Raw genomic sequence first — 18,743 nt, 5'->3', positions numbered from 1 at the left:
TATATCTTGAACCATTCCTTATTTTAAATGAGGGAGGATACTTACAACATGATATTTGTCCAGAAGGTTTCTAAACTTTATAGCTAATCTGAGGTTTTAGTTTTAGAACTGCTATGGGCATTCTCTGTTAAGGAGTGCCACCTACTGGACAAGATAACAAATTTCATTTAAAAAAATGTTATGTTCTTGTGGGATCCAAATGCACCACCACTTAGGAAAATTGAAGAGAAAAAAGCATGATACATGGGCGACTGGTGTCTCTTGAGTCAGTGGCCAGTCATTGACTGGGGGGGGAGGTCCTTCTGCAGCCGATCCCGCCAACCTGCAAGTGGCAGCAGCGCACCGCTGGCACTTCTTGGAACTGCTGGGTGAGCCCCACTCCCCGGCTGGTGCTCTCAGGGGGGCACCAGCGCTCTCGCCTGCCCTCCCTACCCAGGAACGCTGGCTGACGGGGTGCACCAGTGCTGTCAGAGGGTACACGTGCACCCCTGTGTATCCCCTATGCATCACCACTGCAATGATGTTTCTAAAAAATTCCTTGAAAAGACACTATGCATCTGGATCATTAACTGAATCATAAAATCATAGAGAAATGGGCTGGAAGGGACCTTCAGAGATCATCTAGTCCAACTCCCTCCTGAGGCAAGATCATCCCTATCCAAACCATCTTATACAAATCCACAATGTAAACTCTTTATAAAGCTCCCATCAATCCTGATGCAACACAAGACATAACACCCTCACCTGCTACAGGTAAAACAGGGGAACCATGGCAGCCAAATCCTGCTTTTATAAAAGGTTATTAATATGCACTCAAGAGATCCCAGATAAAGGGCCATGCCCCTCACTAAAGAGAAAAGCAAAAAACTCCACAGTGGGCACATCTACACATGTGGTGGACGGCACAGTTGTCACTACACAGTCATTTAGTACTTGATTAAGTATATACTAAATGACTGCATAGTAACTGGCATTACTGCAGTCTCATCTCTGCACATTTTTTAGCTGCTACTGTGCAGTAATTTATTACTATTGCATGGTAGAGTTGCTATCATGGTTCATGCCTGTCACCACTGTCACCCTAGCAGCAAGCTATGGCACAGTAGCTCATTGCTGTGGCAACATAGCGTCATATGTAGACATGCCCAGTCTGTACCCATCTGACCATGGGGTAAAATTCCTTCCTGATCCCAAATATGATGATCAGTCTGATCCTGCCCAAGACCCTTTGGGTTTTAGTCGCAGCAGGAGCACTGGCAAATCCTAGCAAAATCCCCAGCCTTGGCTGCAGTCAACACACAATAACTCTGAAGAAGGCTAAAAAACCACTCTGGCACAGGTAGCAGAAAGGTTGGGGTAGGAGGGTGCAACCAGCAAAGCTCAGAAGAATGGAAATACCTGTAGTAGAACATAGGCATAGCTGCTATGCCAACATAATTCCCAACCAGTGGCTGTGCAACCTTTTCTTAAACACTTCCAGCAATGGAGAGTCCATAACTTCCCTATGCAGTCTATTCCACTGCCTCACTGTTGTAACAGTGAAGAAGTTTTTCTGATATCCAATCTAAACCTATTCTGTGAATCACTGGTTTGTATCTTGCTCTTTGAATATGGCACCAAAAACCCCTGTTGACACAAAGTAAGTCTCTGCTCCACGTGAACAAACTGACACTATCCTTTTCCACTCTTTCCCTCATTTGCCTGTTGAAAGAAGAACATGTTACAGATACAAGCTGAGCAAAAAATTGGTCTGGACCTGATGTTCTTGGGCTGCACCTCATGATCTTAAGAGGTCCCTACCAGCCCTAATGTCTACTGTCTATAACATCTATGAAAAAATAACTTTTCTTCATAAAGGATTTTGATATTTTATAATTTGGTTTTGTTGCAATTTTGGAAACAGCTTTTTCAAAATTCTCCTTAAAAGAGGGCGAAGTACCAGTTCTAGGAGCAGTCTGCCTGATGGACTGCTTTGGGCAAATGCCGATAGCAGCCTTGTGTTCTAGGTATACTGCTGAGTAGTTATAAGTGTGACTTCCATCAGAACTCTACCAGTATACTACCAGCACTTTGGTGAAATCAACTTGTGTCCATAACTGATTTGATTTCAACAAATCAGGGAATTCCAACAAGAACAAAAATATTTCATCAAAGCTTTCCACCCTATATACTATTTAACACTCATCTCATGAAACAAAGACAGTAAATTCACTTCACACGTAATGTTCACTAACTTTAAAAGAACCTGTGATTAAATTTGTTCAAGCTATGTCTAATCTTTAATGGGGGGTGTTTGCCTTTGGATTATTTTGCCTCAGTATAAGGGGGATTTTTTTTTAATAAATGTGTTTCCATTGTAATTCCTAAAGCTGAATGTCAGAGAAATTCGTTCTCTAAAGAATCTGTTCTCCAGATTCACATATTCATTTTTCCTAACTATTTGAGTTGGTCTAATAAAGGATATCAGATTTATCCAAAGAACCTTATCTGCCTATACCCTTAGACCAACACAGCTATACCCCTGAAGTACACAATGTCTTTTTCACCTCAGTCTTCATAGGCAAGGTCAGCTCCCAGACTACTGCACCTGGCAGGACAGTCTGGGGAGGAGGTGAGCAGCCAACAGTGGCAAAAGAATAGGTTAGGGAGCGTTTAGAAAAGCTGGATGTATGCAAGCCCATGGGGACAGATGGGTTGCACCCAAGGTTGATAAGGGAGGTTGGAGAGCTGCTGGCCATCATCTTTGAAAACTCATGGTGATCAGGAGAGGTTCCGGATGATTGGAAAAGGGCAAATCTAGTGCCCATCTTTAAGAAAGAAAAGTAAGGAGGATCCAAGGAACTACAGACTGGTCAGCCTCACTTCACTTCTTGGAAAAATCATGGAGCAGGTCCTCAAGGAATCCATATCTAAGCACTTGGAGGAGAGCGTGGTGATTAGGAACAGCCAGCATGGATTCACCAAGGGCAAGTTATGCCTGACCAACCTAATTACTTTCTATGAGGAAATGACTGGCTGTGTGGATGCAGGGAGACCAATGGATATACCTTGACTTTAGCAAGGTTTTTGATACAATCTCCCACAATGTTCTCATAAACAAGGTAAGGAAGTATAGGTTGGATGAATGGACTGTAAAATAGATAAAAAACTGACTGGATCATCAGGCTCAGAGAGTAGTAGTCAACACCTTGATGTCTAATTGGCAGCTGGTACCCAGTGGAGTGTCCTAGGAGTTAGTCCTTGGACAAGTTTTGTTCAATATAATATGATCTGCTCAGGTCCCTTCTGTCCCTACCAGCTATGAAACTATGAATCCCATGCACTGCTACAGCCTGGAGACTGACCGACTAAACATTAGGGCTGTGCAAACCTTCTGTCCCCGATTCGATTTGGCCTGATATGGTGGCCAAATATCTGAATCGAACCAGAGGACCCTTTAATCTCTCTGAATCTCTCTGAACCCTCAAAATCAATTTGGAGAGATTTGGAAAGATTTGGTGATTTGGACATAGACAGCTTTTAATGTTTTTTCTACATACCTCTAGGTAGCAGGCGGGTTGTGAATGTTGTGATGCTGGGGCACATGGACTGTCCCACAGAAGCGTGGGGGGCTCCCCAGTGCACTCAACAGCAGATCCAGAAGTGGACCAGAAGCACTTCCAATCCACTTCTGGATCCACCAGGGAGCACATGCCTCCCCCCCTCCCCAGCTCAGTGACTGGTGCCTCCTAGGTCTGGGGGGGTGCACCTGGAGTCCCCCCATGGCCGATCACTGACGCAGTTGGGGCGAACGGCACGCTCCCTGACAGACCCGGAAGTGGACCCAAAGTACTTCTGGTCCACTTCTGGGTTCACCACCAAGCACGTGGGGGGGGCCCCATGCTCCTGTGGGATGCTCCATCTGCCCCAGCATCACAGCATTCATGAGCCACGCTGGTACCTTAAGGTATGCAGAAAAGACATTTAAAGCTTTGTCTATGTCCAAATTACTGATTCTCTAATCAGGACTGAATCTTCAGATTCGGACAAATCGAATCAGTCACAGTGACCCGAATCAAGTAATTGAATCATTGTCCCCAATCCAGGCCAAATCTGAATCTGAATCAGATAGGGTCCGCTTCACACACCCCTACTAAGCAGCACGTTTGCAGAAAAGGACCTGCAGGTTACAGTGGACAAAAAGCTGAATATGAGCCAATAAGACTGATGGCATACAGGGCTTCACTTCCCCTGATGTGATGGCAACACTCCTACCAATGATTATTCTCTTCTATTCAACACTGGTGAGACCATATCTGGAGTACTGTGTCCAGTTTTGGGCACCTCACTACAGAAAGGATATGGACAAATTGGAGAGAGTCCTGCAGAGGGCAACAAAAAGTGTCAGGGAGCTAGGGAACATGACTTATGAGGAGATGCTGACGGAACTGGGCTTATTTAGTTTAGAGAAGAGAAGACTGAAAGCAGATTTAAATGAAGCCTTCAACTACCTGAGGGGTGGTCCCAAAGACAATGGAGCTAAATATTGTGGCATGCTGAAATTAATTTTCCTGCATTTTTTCTTCTCCATTTGTGCTACATACCTGGGAAAAGGGCCCCCTGTAGGCTCTTAAATAAAAGCTAATAGTTCTAAGCACTGAAGTCTCAAAAGTTATCTTCAACACAAAATCTGATGATAAAAGATTTCTTACCTAGACTAGCAAATTGCCCATCAAAAATGACAGGGGTGGAGAGAGGCCAGAAACAGAGCCCAGTGTTCAGCTCTGTGCCCCCGTTCCCCAACCCCCATGCTATTCCAGCCCTACCCCCTTCAGGCCCAACCCTGTCTTCCCTGGCAGTTTGGATTTAGGGCTGGGGCTGCTCCCCCTCCTCCCCCTCACCCCCCACTGCAGGCCTGCCCCATTGCCCCCTCCTGCCCCCGCTTTGGGGCTGGGTCCTCTTGCCCCACCCTCACCCCCACCCACTTCGGCCATTCCACTGGGGGGCAAGGGAGGGGTGCTTTGGCCCCTGGCTTCATCCCCTCTGTTACGGGAAGGCTCTGGTGCCTGCCATCCCCCTCTGCCTCCAAGAAGCTCTGCTGACCTAGCCCCTCCCCTCCAGTCCCTCAGTCCCCACTGCCATGGTGGCACTCTACCATCTGTCCTGTCCATCTAGAGCACTCTGATTGGCCAAGACAGCCAATCAAAGCATGAATAAAGCATTACAGACAGAGAGACTATGACTTCTATAATATTAGAATTATCCCTCACCCCCACAATTGTACCCGGCATGCTAATGTCCTAATGTCCTTCTAACGTCCCTGCCAACCCTAATTTACCTGTGTGTGTCCCTTAAATCTGACCACTCTGTAATGATGCATGGGGCATTTTGCAGTCTCTCTTCTCTGTAAGAGTCATAGCTTTTTGCTCGCCTATGCACCACCCCAACCTATCCCTGGGGTAAGTAGGCTACGCTCTTACTATACAACTTAGTAGTGCCCCCCCGCTCCCCCCAGCCTGCCCTGTACTATATAGCCATCTAGAGATAAGATAACCGAGATGGGATTTGATAGCAGTCTTCAACTACCTGAAGGCTAGAGCTAGACTGTTCTCAGTGGTGACAGATGACAGAACAAGGAGCAATGGTCTCACGTTGCAGCAAGGGACGTTTAAGCTGGATATTAGGAAAAACTCTCTCACTAGGAGGGTGGTGAGGCGCTGGAACAGTTTACCTAGAGAGGTGATAGAATCTCCATCCTTGGAGGTTTTTAAGGCCTGGCTTGACAAAGCCCTGGCTGGAATCATCTAGTTGGGGATGGTCCTGCTTTGAGCAGGGGGTTGAATTAGATGACCTCCTAATGTCCCTGCCAACCCTAATTTTCTATGATTCAATGAAAACCAAATTAAATAAAATTCCAGATCTGTTCCAAGAGCAACAATTATACCTGAAAAACAAACACTTTTTTTACAAAGAAGGTAATAATATCTTGAATTATGATCTAATCAAACACTGCATGGAATAAGGTGATTTGTTCATGAGGCATAAACTGAATTCTCCTTTAACAGCTGATTGTGTGAAGAAAGCAGAACCACAATTGTTTTTCAGTTAAAGTTAGATTAATGTGTACATTGTAGAAGATTCACTATTACTGTCATTTTCCTATTCCACTGCATGGCAGTTCTTTCACTTTGTTTTGCTTTCCTAGAAAGAGCAAAAAACTGAGAGAATAAACTAAAAATAACTTACCAGATACTCCAACAGAGTATCTCATTTTACAGTGAAAAATATTTCCAAAACTGATATGTGGTGTTGAATCGCCTGTGTCATTCATACCAAACCACACATTGGGGTACTTTTCCACATGTGGACATATATATTTGAGAATATCTGACACCCCTAGGATATTCCAAGAAATGAACTGAGCAGTCACTGACAGTTTAGCAAATATTTTGGTGGTTCTTTGTATGTTATACAAATATGCAAAAGAATTGTATGCAAAGGACTGAACAGAAATGGTGTATTTTCCAAAAACTAGTAAGCTGTTTCTCAAGTGTTTAATCTCATGGCTAATCTCTGTAAAAGTGAAGAAATAAAGATTTCTTGCCCAGGATCTCCAAGCAGTACAAATGTGGAGGAAATAGTTCTCAAAAGACCAATGTATGTGTCCATCTTCAAGACCAACCATCCTGATGCTCTGGTTATTCTGCACACAGCATTTACTAGGTACTAATGGATCAGGTAAAAAACTAAAGCCTGACAAAAGAAGATAAAATATTGCTGACAATAAGCACTTACTAAATTTAATATTGTTACTACAGTCTGGTATTCGAAAAACCCTGATTATTACTTATACTGATGAAATAAGAATCTTTCCGTACTGAAAGTACAGTTGACTTTTTAATGGCTTCTCTATGTATCATAACACAAACCAGAGAATTCCTCCTAACTTTAGTGAAGAATATGCAGAAAGCTTTGTATTTCTGCAGAAGTTTTGTGTATACAAAGAAATAAAGGAGAATTTGGTCTTTGTATTTTCAGGTCAGATATACCACACAGTGATGGCAAAGGCGTTAAAGTATCTCACTATAGTTCTAATGGTATAACTTTGAGCTCTTTGTAACAAGGGATGTCTCCAGTTCACCCAGCTGAAAATGGCTACCAGATTATTTGGATATAATGCTAGCTACATCACTCTATTATGAACCATTGGCTACAACAATTAGTAGATCTTTTAATTTCAGGCAGCTTGTTTTTGGAACATTAACTTCTAGTGGTGTGGTATTGGTATTCCTGATGGGAGAGAGGTGACAGAACATCCAAAATGCAAGAAATGATTCTTGCCAGATATGCTGAACTTGAACATCTAGGCTGGCCAGCACTTCTACCAATGTCACAAATGTCATCCCCTGCTTACAGTGCCCACTGCTGCTTACATTGGACAGACAGGGTGATTCCAAAATATAAGAATAAATGAGTGCAGATCTGACATCAGTTCCAGAAAGTCTTAAATAAAACTTTAAAAAGGAACTTAAATGCAAAATTGTAGAACAAGAAATCATCCAAGACTGGACTGTGTTAAGTATGATCTAAATGAGGACTATGATTCTTAGTCTATTACCTGGATTAGCATTTATGACCCCTTTGTCCCTGTAGGTTTACTGCTTGTTTGCCTCTCCCAGCACTGCCCCCTGTCCCCTCCTCACCCACACAACCCATCCCATCCTATCCCCTCCCATCCCACCCCATCCTCTGCTCCTCTCCCCACTCTCCCTTCCCTCCTCTCCTGCCTTTTGTATTCAAATCACTCTCTTCATTTGCTCTGTGCATGTCCTGTCACAGCCCCTGATAAAGTGAGTTTGGGTAAAAGTTCACTTAATCAGAGAGCTTGGGTATAGCTCATGTTATACACCTCTGATTTAGTTTATAAGGTGCAAACGTACTCTGCCTTCTGCCTGACTTCAGACTAACAAAGTTAACGACCTTGCTCAGCTGATAATTAGTTATATTTATATTAAGTGTATGTTTATAAAGGTTATTATATTTTAAACAGTGATTTAGTTGGTACAAAGTGCTATAGAGTTAAATAAATAACTAAATTGCCTATCACAGGAAATTAACAGAAGTTGGATTTTCACCAAAACAATATTTTTCACAAAAAAGTTAGCTTTCTGGAAATAGGGATAAAATAACATAAAAATTAAATTAAATGTAAAGGCATTTTGCCTACCTCCATCCACTTTCATAAGCAAGATCCTCATCCTTGTAAGATGATGTCACTTATGAATGTATTAAGTGACAAGGATTTTGGAGGATGATAGTTTTTATTGGACCAACTGACATCACTGAAACACAACCATATTAAGGTATTAAACATTTTAGAAAGGGGAGTGCCAATAAAATGTCAAGATTACACATTGAAGTATCTCTCATAAACGGTCATAGCTATCTATTATGGACTGCCTTTAATTGGGAATAAGGATGGTATTCTACTGAGTACAATGTACCTTGGTACAAACTAAGGAGACTTTCATCCTAACTAAATAAGGTAATATTTTAAATCCAAAGACCATAGAAATGAAAGGAGCTCAAGCAAAATTATTGTATGTTATTTCCAATGTTATAAGGGAAGGGGAAGTAAAATTCATTAATGGGAAGTGCACTAGCAAATAGAGTGATTTTTAGAGGAACAATTTATTTGCAGAAAAATCTCTTAGGAAAAAAAACTGAACATTTGTGCCAGATTAAGTAATTTCACCAAAACAGGACAAATATTTTAAAATCTGTCAGCATTTTATTTCAATGTCTTCAAAGAAAATATTTGATTTTTTATTCTGAAATATGTTAAGATTAAAGGTATCTATTTTATTTCTTTTAGAGTGGGTAAAAAGGCCAAAAAAGAAGAAAGCATGACACTTTATATCAAATAAAATATTTTGCTCACCCAGAAATGATCTTGTGTTTTAATTTTGGGCAATAAAAAGCCTGAAAAAAATCATTTGAGATGATTACAGTTACTTTTTTTTTCAAAAAAGAATGTCTTTCCACTGAATTTAAAAAAATCAATTACTCCCAATGCTCTGATGTTGAACTCTTTTAATTATGCTTGCATTGATAATTAATAGCAGCTAAATATGCTATAGGGAGAAAAGAATTCATATTTCTACATGGCCTTACCTGCTAACACCATTTGGAAAATACCCAAGAGTGACCATGTGTTTGGTTCAGTTTATAAGAAAACTTTTCCTAGGTGATGCCAACTTCCCATATCTCCATTGCACTGGGATCATTGTCCTTATAAATGATGGTGCCTGCACTGTCTCAATTTCCTAAATGACCACATGTCCAACATCTTCAAAATTAAACAAACACAAAAGACATCTTTCTAACAATGTCTGCAAACACTCTGTCTCATCAGACATGTAACATTCCTTTCTTTAAGACACATGCAAGCAGCATCTTCAGCCATACTCACAGACTGCTATCTATTCTCCTAATACATCTGTCTGATCCTAGTTATAAAGGCATGAAAATCTTGTTCTACTCACTATAGTCCTCAGCAGCAGTCTCAGAGACTCCTGTTAAAAATTCAGAGAGGACACCCTCTTTATCACAAAAGCACTCTGCATATAGCAGCTAAAATACTGTTTACCAGTTTTGTATCTAGTAAGTTGAGACCCATCATAAATGCTAGTACTATTTTTTGGTCATCAAATAACACTGAAAAGTCAGAGTTTCTTATGGCTTAGTACTAGTCGAATCTACAAGCAACCTATTCCTCACAGCACTTACTTTCTCAAAACAGGATCAGCAAGCAGAGTTTTGCCTGGGACTTCAGCTTCAATGAGTTGATACCTATAAAGAAGCAGGGAGAGATGGTCCTGCCTGTGTTGAAATATGGTATTTCCTTAAATTCCTACAAGTACATAAAGGAATGAATTTTAAAAAATGTTGAAGTATGGGGACGGCTTATCTTTTACTTTCCTCAAAATACAAGGTATGGATAAAATCCTGATCCTACTGAAGTTGATGGCAGACTCCTAATGACTTCACTGGGATCAAGATTTCACCTATGTGCATATGCAGTATCAATGGTTTTTATGGAACAACAAGATAGAAGGGTGAAGAATAACTGAATATCTATGCCCCTTGGGCATAAATATGTTATAAATCCAACAGTTCATTTGAACCTTGGTGAGAAGTTAGATAAACTTTCAGACACAAACTACCCTTCCTCAAGTCTCTTTGTCTAACTTCTCTTCCAACTGTACAGCTAATCCAATAAAAGACATCACAAGAAATCCTTTGCCCTTCATACATTCCTTTGACCGTCATGGGTACAACAGGCATTTTAACTCCATTTAAAGCTTGTGCTTCTAATACATAAGCATTGCTGATGATTACATCTAGGCTTTCTATATATTTATCTTTTTATTTCTCCTCTAAACCTCAGTTGTTGGAGCTCTCAGTTACCCTTCCCACATTATGTTTTTCTTTCCATGTTTGAAAAATCAGAAAACTATTTAAAAATATATACTATTTGATAGCATTGTGTACAATGATATTAAGAGGAGTAAGGAGGGGGGCATCTTCTCCATTCTGCCTAACAAATGCATGCTGGAACACTTGAGTCTTTAGAGCCTCAGAGTACTATCATCCATGTACTTTCTCATTTTTCCCAGCCTGACCGAATAAATGTCACTGGTGCATCACATCTGAGCTTTAATAGACCTAACTGCCAGGACACGATTGTAATGTTTTCTTCAAGTTACCAGTATCCCATTTTGTTATTTTTTGTTTCCAGCTTCAGTCTACAAGACTGAACTTCTTACACCTAAACTTTTGAGAGAGGAAAAACAAAAACATAAACATGTCTCATGAACCATAAAATACAGTATCCAACAGGACTAATTGCAATACAGGCTTTCAGTCACCATTGTAACATATATATTAGGTAACATGATTAGCTCTTCTGTGCTTTTCATTTGTCATTTCATGCACTGGGCCAATGAGCAACATCTGTATTTCATTGGACTTGGATCATTAACACTGCATTTACAAACACAGAGTCAAACCTACAAGGTTTAGTGTGTCAGGAAAGTTAGGGCAGCTCAGCTCAGTGGCTAAAACTGGGGTTTGGGTGGGCAACAAAAGCCAGAAAAAAAATCATAAGCCAAAGATGCCAAATCCAGAGGGTAGAATTAAAAGTAAATCCAATATCTCAGGGCCAAGATATGACAATATGCTGAGATATGAAGCCAAGAGATCAGGAGCCAGAGAACAGACTCAGAAAGCTGAAACACTGAGGCAAGAATCAGGAAACTACCAAGAAATAAGCCTAAAAGATGTAGATAGCTGAAAGGCAATCTCTTAAATAAGCAGCTGGAGCCAGTCAAATGGCTCCAGAGTTCTTGGTACTCAACTGGGACAGGCAGATCTTTAAGACTGGGGGCAGAGATGTAACCCCTTCATGAAGAACGCTTGGCACTTTGCAGGGTTGGGCTTATGAGGAGTGAAGAATAAGGACCTTTATACTTTTCCTGTTCATACAAACAGCTGGGAAATAAGGCCAAATGTGACACAGTAACAGTGTGGTTAAAATATACGCCACACAATAGTTTTGCCAACTCCATTTCTGCCAGAAAAAAAATGTAAATGTGTCTACACACAAAGCTTCTCTGAAGTGTCAGAAACCCCAAATCCATCAGCAGAGTTATAATACCTTGCCTGAGGGAAAGAAGGCCTGGTAGCTGGAAGCAGCCATACATATAGACTCTCCTGTACCTTTTTAGCAGTGTCTTCAGCAGCTGGCGCCTTTCCAAAGTCCACTTTTTATTATTTTTGGACAGCTGCTGAAGTGGAGCAATGCAGAGCCATCAGAAGCATAGGAACATGTATTTTCTTGTATACATACACACAGGTTATTGGCAGTGGTTGCTGTCTTCGCCAGGAACCAGTGGAATTTGATCAGCTTAGACAAAAACAGCACCTTCTATTTCTATTTCTGAGTAGGAGGAAATAGACTGAATATAGTTTTCTCTACAAATCAAATGTATAGTTCAGTATTCTGTTTCTTTCAAATATTCGGCTATGTTCAACTCTGGTTTTTTTGAGTGTTTAAAGTTTGCTTTTCATAGCTACATGATACTTTTAATTAATCCTACCCCCCCACCATGTTAGAGATATGCCCTCTCAGCTTAACTTTACAGTGTTTTGAGTGAAAATAAACTGAAACAATTCTAAACTCTAATTGACATTATTTGGAGGCCCCATTTCCACAAATCTAGATTGCATCTGGTGATGGACTATGCATAATATCAGTCTGATGGAAAATAAACTGGTTGTAAAAATTACTTCCTGTATTTATAGACCATGAGATTTTTCTAATGTATAAAAAAGGTTTATTTCCAGGGGAGAAGGAAAAAAGGTGTAATCTGGTGGAAATTCTTAGAAGTTGCTAAAACAAAATACTGAAGGAAAGTGAAATTTCAATGAGCTATCAATTAAGAACAAAATGGAATAAATTCAAAATATATAAGCAGACTGAATGCATTGACAAAAAACTCAAGAATTGTTGTAGCATACAATTATTCACTGTACTGTCAGAAGATCTTAACTAATCTCTCTTGTGTTATTTAATTGTTTACATCCATTGATCTTTTTTTCCCCTCCCCTTTAACCCACATCAAGAGAGAAGCCTTAAATTTAGGAACTAAAAATCTTCTTTAAATTGTCTGTTGTCATCTAATTATAGTCACTTATTGAACTACACAGTGTTTGGTCTGACAACATAGAATCACTAAAATAATTGCACTATATCCATGAAATACTTGGATAACTTGAGTTAGGAAATTCAGAATAGAGATGATTGTGGTTAAATGATTGTGGTTAATACAGCATCTTGTAGCAGCCAAGGTGCATTGAGTTAGGTGTGGGCAGCACAATGACTATGTGAGCAAACAGAGAAACACAATTATTTAATCAAATTGGCAAAGAGCACCTACTGTTAAACATCTTATCCATCTGATTCTGACTTGTTCAACCAGTTCTTTAGGAAAGAGTGACGAGCGTATCTGGAGTTCATTTTTCAGCTGTCTGGACTAACAGATGTGGAATGGCTTCCTTAATCCTCATTTTGACCATTACTAATGGACTTACTAATGGACCTCATGAAAAAGGGTGAAAGGGTTATTAAAATAAGCAGATGTCTGAGCATATCAAATGGATTTAAACTGAGAAGCACTGTAGCTGGACCCCAGCTAATGTCTTTTGGTCATTTCAAGGTTGGCCATTTTCCAAAGGCTTCCTGCACTTGATTTTCAGACTTGGTCAGTGTTCTGTGCAATATGTTTACCAGCTTGTTAATATTATAATAATTGTAGTTAACATTTCCTCCACGGTCTGGTTTTCAATCAGCTGAAGACTATAAATGGTTGGGGGAAGCAAAGACAAAAGATCTGCTTGTAACAGCAAAGTAGCGTTTGGCTCATTTGAGATCACGCTTCTGCTGTAGTTATTTTCATTTACATTTTTGTTCTGTTTTGCATGTAGTCAGGCCATGTGGCAATAATCAAGGCTGTGTAAACTTGAAAACTTATTTCTTACCAAGCTCTAGCCAGGTGACCCAATGTCTTTATTTAATTAGGTCAATTTATATTAGTCACTTGTATGACCAACAGGTACTTTGAGACAATTTTGCTAGCCTAATAGTAAATAGAAGGTCCTGGAGGAAGCTTCCATGAACACAAAGGGCTTTCACAAGTAGTCCCATGACGAGAGGTTCTGGTAATAGTGTTAGCTTGGGAAGATACCAGTGTATTTATTGGTAATGAATTGGGGACCACAAACATTCAAAAATTGACTCTTCCCTTTCCTGGAGGAGTTAGAGCAGGATCCAACTTGATGTCCTAAAGTCTACATGTCTTCAAGTTTTATACAAAGTAAAATTGATTTTTTTTCCCTCAAACTGCTTGAAAATTCTAGTAATTAGCACACAGAGAATAGTATCAGTTTGTGTGTGTGAGAGCATGTGCATTTATTTCTTTTTAGTGTTAATTAGCCTTTTCAACATCTTTTATTTTATAAAGGACTCAAAGCCAAACAAAAATAGGGACCTGTACAGTTGCTGGGTGATTTTACCTTTGGCAGTCCTAGCCAGTACCAGTTGGTTTAGTTGCATGAGAAGAAAGAGATTTTTTTAATGGAAGGATATCAAAAACAGTTTCTGTTCCAGACCTCAAATCAGAAAGTTACTTTTTAAATTCTCATTTTTAATGGACATTTTAAATAACATTAAAAAAATCTGAATAGCAACACCACTGCTGTTATATTTGCTGTATTCTAGTAATTAAGGACCACATTTATTTAAGTTCTGATGTCAGTCATAACCTATCTCTTTTCCTTACTAAGGCTTTGTTGCTGTTAAATTATTGTAAGGAGACTGGCAAAAAATGGAATAATGCCATACTTAGTTTCATAATTCCTTTTCTATTTTTTAAAATTATTTTTCCATCAGTGAATAACAAAGGGTAAGATTCCCATACTACTTAAAATATATTTCCCATAATGTTCCAAGAATACCACCTTGTCAATCATTTTATTCACATTTGGGTGCTTAGCCTGCTGAAATTTCATTCCTTTCTCTCGGGGCATTTCCATATGTCAGTCTGAAGTGTGATTTATATCCTTGAAAGCATAAGCAAGCTTTAACCTATCTAGCTTAATCTAGTATCTGTACTAACCCTGGACTGTACTGATGCACCCAGGATATGTGTTTCCTTAAAATATTTTTGAGTCTGGTCTATTCCCATGGTTCACGATAAACTGGTGAGCCTGTAATGCCTTTATTGTTTGGCTTTTAAGTTTGGATAATTACATACTTGCCATTCATGACACTGATATTGATTCAAGAGAGATTGCTGTCCTCCAGCATCCCAGCCTCCATTGAGACCCCTGCAATAGCCCCCCTGCAGGGAGGCACGCTAGCACTTGATCTGCTTGGCTGCTCTGGCCAAATGTCCAACAGGTCCTGCCGCCAAGCTTTTCCAGACCTGAGCCAGCATAGCTCCTCTCCCAAGCCCTGCCTCCTGCCTCTGACCATCTGTCAGCTGCAGGTAGGCCCTAGGACCTGGGCACTCAAATCTCTGAGCTGTGCCCCCACATCCCAACACCCTGTTATAAAATACACATAACATGTACATAGACCCCAACACTGAGCCCAGGAGAACCCCTGTGCTTGAGCACAGCCCCATGGAGCCCAACCCTGACTCCCACATACTCAGCCAGGGACCCCCATGCTGAGGCACAGCCCCATGGACCCAGACCCTGGCTTCCGCACAACACAGCTCAGAGGCCAGAGCCAGGCACCATGCCACACGGACCCCAGTATTGAGTTCCTCACACTTCCCCCAAGCAGAAGCTGGTGTGGGCAGCTTGACTCTGGTGGTTTGGAGTGCTGGGGGGCAGAACATTGGAACTGGGCCTGAACAGAGACAACCCTGTGACCTCTGCCACTGCCAGCAGGTCCCCAGGCCATGTGCATCTGGGGTGCTTCAAGGTTTTTTTAGCCTATAGCTACAGGGTCCCAGAGTACCAGGGTAGTTGTGGGGTGGGGGCCATAAGCATCCAAGCCGGGGCAAGCAGGTGGATGCCCATGAAAACTTCAGGAGCAGGTGAGACGTGGTCAGCTGCCTCTGTGTTGCAAGTAGAGGACACTAGAAATTTCCAGGCCAGGGCATAGGGTGTTGCCAGAATCATGGGGTGTCTTCTGGAAGAACCTGGGAAGTTCAAGGTCATGGGGATGGCTTGAGAGTGACTGGGGAGTGGAGCTTCAGTCACTCTACAGCAGGGGCCACACCTAGCTACAGTGAGGTCATGAAAGCGGGACTACAAGGAGACAAGGGATCTCATCCCCATCAGTGGGGAGGAGAAGATCCAGCACTAGCTATACAAAGGACACTGCAACAAGGATGTCTTCAAGCACATTGCCCAATAGTTGCAGGCACAGAACCACAACAGGGCATTGTTGTGCCAAGACCAAATGGAAGAAGATCTAATATAGATGCGTACATGATGCCAACAAAAAGTCAGGGCCAGGAGACTGACCATGCCCTTCTCTGAGGAGCTGTTCTGTTTCCTCACCATGGACAGGGCTGTCAAGACCTTGCATACCTACAGTACCATCGAGGGGCAGGAAGAGTCATTGGCAGGGACCCCACTGGAGGAGGAGGAACAGGAAGGCTCTGGGATGTTTGCACAACCAAGTCCTTGGGTGCCATAGGGCAAGAGGTCAGGTGATGGTGATGGCCCCCAAGGAGTCTACCCCATCGGTGCTTGTCCCTGCATCATTACAGGATGTGGGAGCTGAGTTGTACCTGCAGTTGGACCTGAGCTCACTTGACATCTTCTTGGGCATGGTCAAGAGCAGGAAGCATTACACACAGGAGAGGGGGGGAAGCTCCAATACATCAGCAATTCAAACCAACACCCCACTGCCCCCCTTACAGAAGCACAGGGTCCCCCAGCCCTGCCACTACCAGCACAGCAGCTGCTGCTTCAACACAACCTGCAGGACCCATGGCCAGCCTTCCCCCCCACTTCTGCTGACAAGCCAGGCACTGATCGAGCATGTCATGCTGTCTGGGATGTATGGCTGACCCCCACTCCATGAAGCCATTATGGTGACCCAGGTAATAGAGAAAATGCAAATTGTTTGAGGGGAAGGAAGGTGAGCAAGGGGACCTGCATCCCCATAGTCACAGCCCTCTTTCAGGCCATTGTGACACAGAAATCCAGAAGGGATTGGGGGTGGGATGGTGCAAGGATGGAGAGGTATGGGGAGAGTGTGAATTGCCTCACCCTGGCTGCTCAAAGTGCAGGGCTCCAGGCTGCTAAATGCTCGAGATCTTTCAACACTGGGCAGACCAGTAGCCTCCTCCCCTCCCACTTTCCCTCCCTACCTCCTATGCTGGACCACAGCCAAGATGCCAGGCTGGCCACCCCAGGCCTTGGGCTGTTAGCAATCTGTCTTCTATTCAATGGGAACATAAATCAGCCTAATTCACACCTTCATGTCCTACCTCATGCTCAGCTAATGGAAGAAGCAAAGCTTCCTCCCAGGTGCATTGCTACTGAAACAGCTCCCCCACCTCTAGTTCTGCAGGCAAAGTGTAAAAAACAGACACAAGTGCCAGAATGTAGCACACTGCCCCAGCAGGCAATGCCACAAGTCTAGGTGACAGAGAGGACGCTGAGGTCAGGGAGGTCAGGGACAGGAGATAATATGCAGGTGCCTGTTTTATGGCTGAGGCTGTCACTATACTGACCCCCCACTTGCCCTATAATCCTAGATGGCTCCCTCTTCCCCAACCCTTGAAAGCAAAGGAACCCCCCCACCCCCATCCTCACCCCCTCCTGGAGTATTCAAAGTAGAACAATATTGCTGGAAAGTCAAAGGCAGCACATAGCAGTACTCTTCTTAGGCAGCCAGTGTCTGGGGAACTTCTCCTGGGGTCAGGTCACAGGTTCAACACTGCATGAATAATGGTGGCATCCACAGGTGTCAGCTCACAGTAGAATCACAGATAGCATGCAAGGTGGATTCTCACATTGAATAGCAACCCAGGCTTCTCCAGTGTGCTGTCAAAGCAGATGGCCCCCTTCCAACTGTCAAACGCTTCCTGGAGGACCATGTCCTGTAGCAGGAGCAGGATGTATTGGCTGGCATTCCCCAGGAGCAGTGGTAAAGCTCATTCCTCCAGACCTGGCCAACTTTCACTAGGGAAATTTTAGGAGCGAAGTACCACTTCTGAATGGACAGGGTGCTGCAAGACGTCTTCTGTAAGGGAAGAACCAGGGGAAGGAGCAGTGGAAGAGCTCTGCTGGCATTCCCTGCAATGGTAGTCCCTGCTCACTCTGTGGATAGTTCAAGTTCCTGTAGGACCCTGGGTCCCCAGACCCTTGGAGGGGATGGAGCAGGTACTTGTCACAGTGCCTGGCCTTCTCTCCTTGACAACCCATCCCAGCACCTCTCCAGGGCCTACTGCAGCACAGTCAGGACCACAGTCTTCAGTATGCTGGTTGGAGACCAGTGGTACAGCTTCTGGCTCCAGGTGAGGGAAGGGTCTATCTAGACAGGGCACTCACCATAACTACCTTTCCATCACTGCATGTGCCCAGCTGCCTGTCTTTATATATCCCAGTGCACTGACTTAGCAGCCCTGACATTATCTGAGTCCCTAGGACACTTACGAAAGATTATAGCTAGCAAGCTGTTGGAAGGACTGAATTCCTGATCTTGGTTACTTTCTGGCAAATAGGATTTTGCTATCTATTGCATACTTTCTGTTCCTATATTCTGCCCAGAGGTATTCCTACCCTAAGCACAGATCTGTTTGCTGTATTAAACATGGACATGATTAAAAGAGGCATTTCTTTAGCACTGCCTAACTGTAACACAAACTCTGAATCCTGGTATTATGAAAGACAGTACAGTGGAAACACCCGGCTTAGGTCATAACATTAAAATTCACTAAATGTGACATCTCAACAACAGTAATTGCACTACTTACAACTTTTTGTGAGAGGTGCTGCATCACAAGATGTTAAAATGGGTGCAGAATAAAATTACTGAAGAATTTAAATCTTACTCATGGTTTCATAGAATCAAAGAATCATAGAAGTAGGGTTGGAAGGGACCTTGTAGATCTTCAAGTCCGACCCCCCGCCTGGGCAGGAGAAAAGACTGGACTCAAATGAGTCCAGCCAGG

At 42.5% G+C, this 18,743-nt stretch overlaps 1 protein-coding gene across 1 annotated transcript in view; it reads right to left on the bottom strand.

The window, feature by feature from the left end:
- Window positions 1-12,630: 12,630 nt before the first annotated feature.
- CUNH5orf22 (chromosome unknown C5orf22 homolog) overlaps window positions 12,631-18,743 on the bottom strand; it is a 28,546-nt gene continuing 22,433 nt past the window's right edge. Inside the window, exon 10 of the transcript XR_002102357.1 lies at window positions 12,631-12,649. The gene's annotated coding sequence lies outside the window, so the exon portion shown is untranslated. The remainder of the gene's footprint in view (window positions 12,650-18,743) is intronic.

The sequence above is a fragment of the Crocodylus porosus genome, unplaced genomic scaffold (genome assembly GCF_001723895.1).
Source record: "Crocodylus porosus isolate Cpor-Errol unplaced genomic scaffold, CroPor_comp1, whole genome shotgun sequence".
In the NCBI taxonomy this organism is placed as follows: Eukaryota; Metazoa; Chordata; order Crocodylia; family Crocodylidae; genus Crocodylus; species Crocodylus porosus.
Note: the sequence above shows the minus strand (reverse complement) of the source record. Positions and strands in the feature narration are given on the sequence as shown.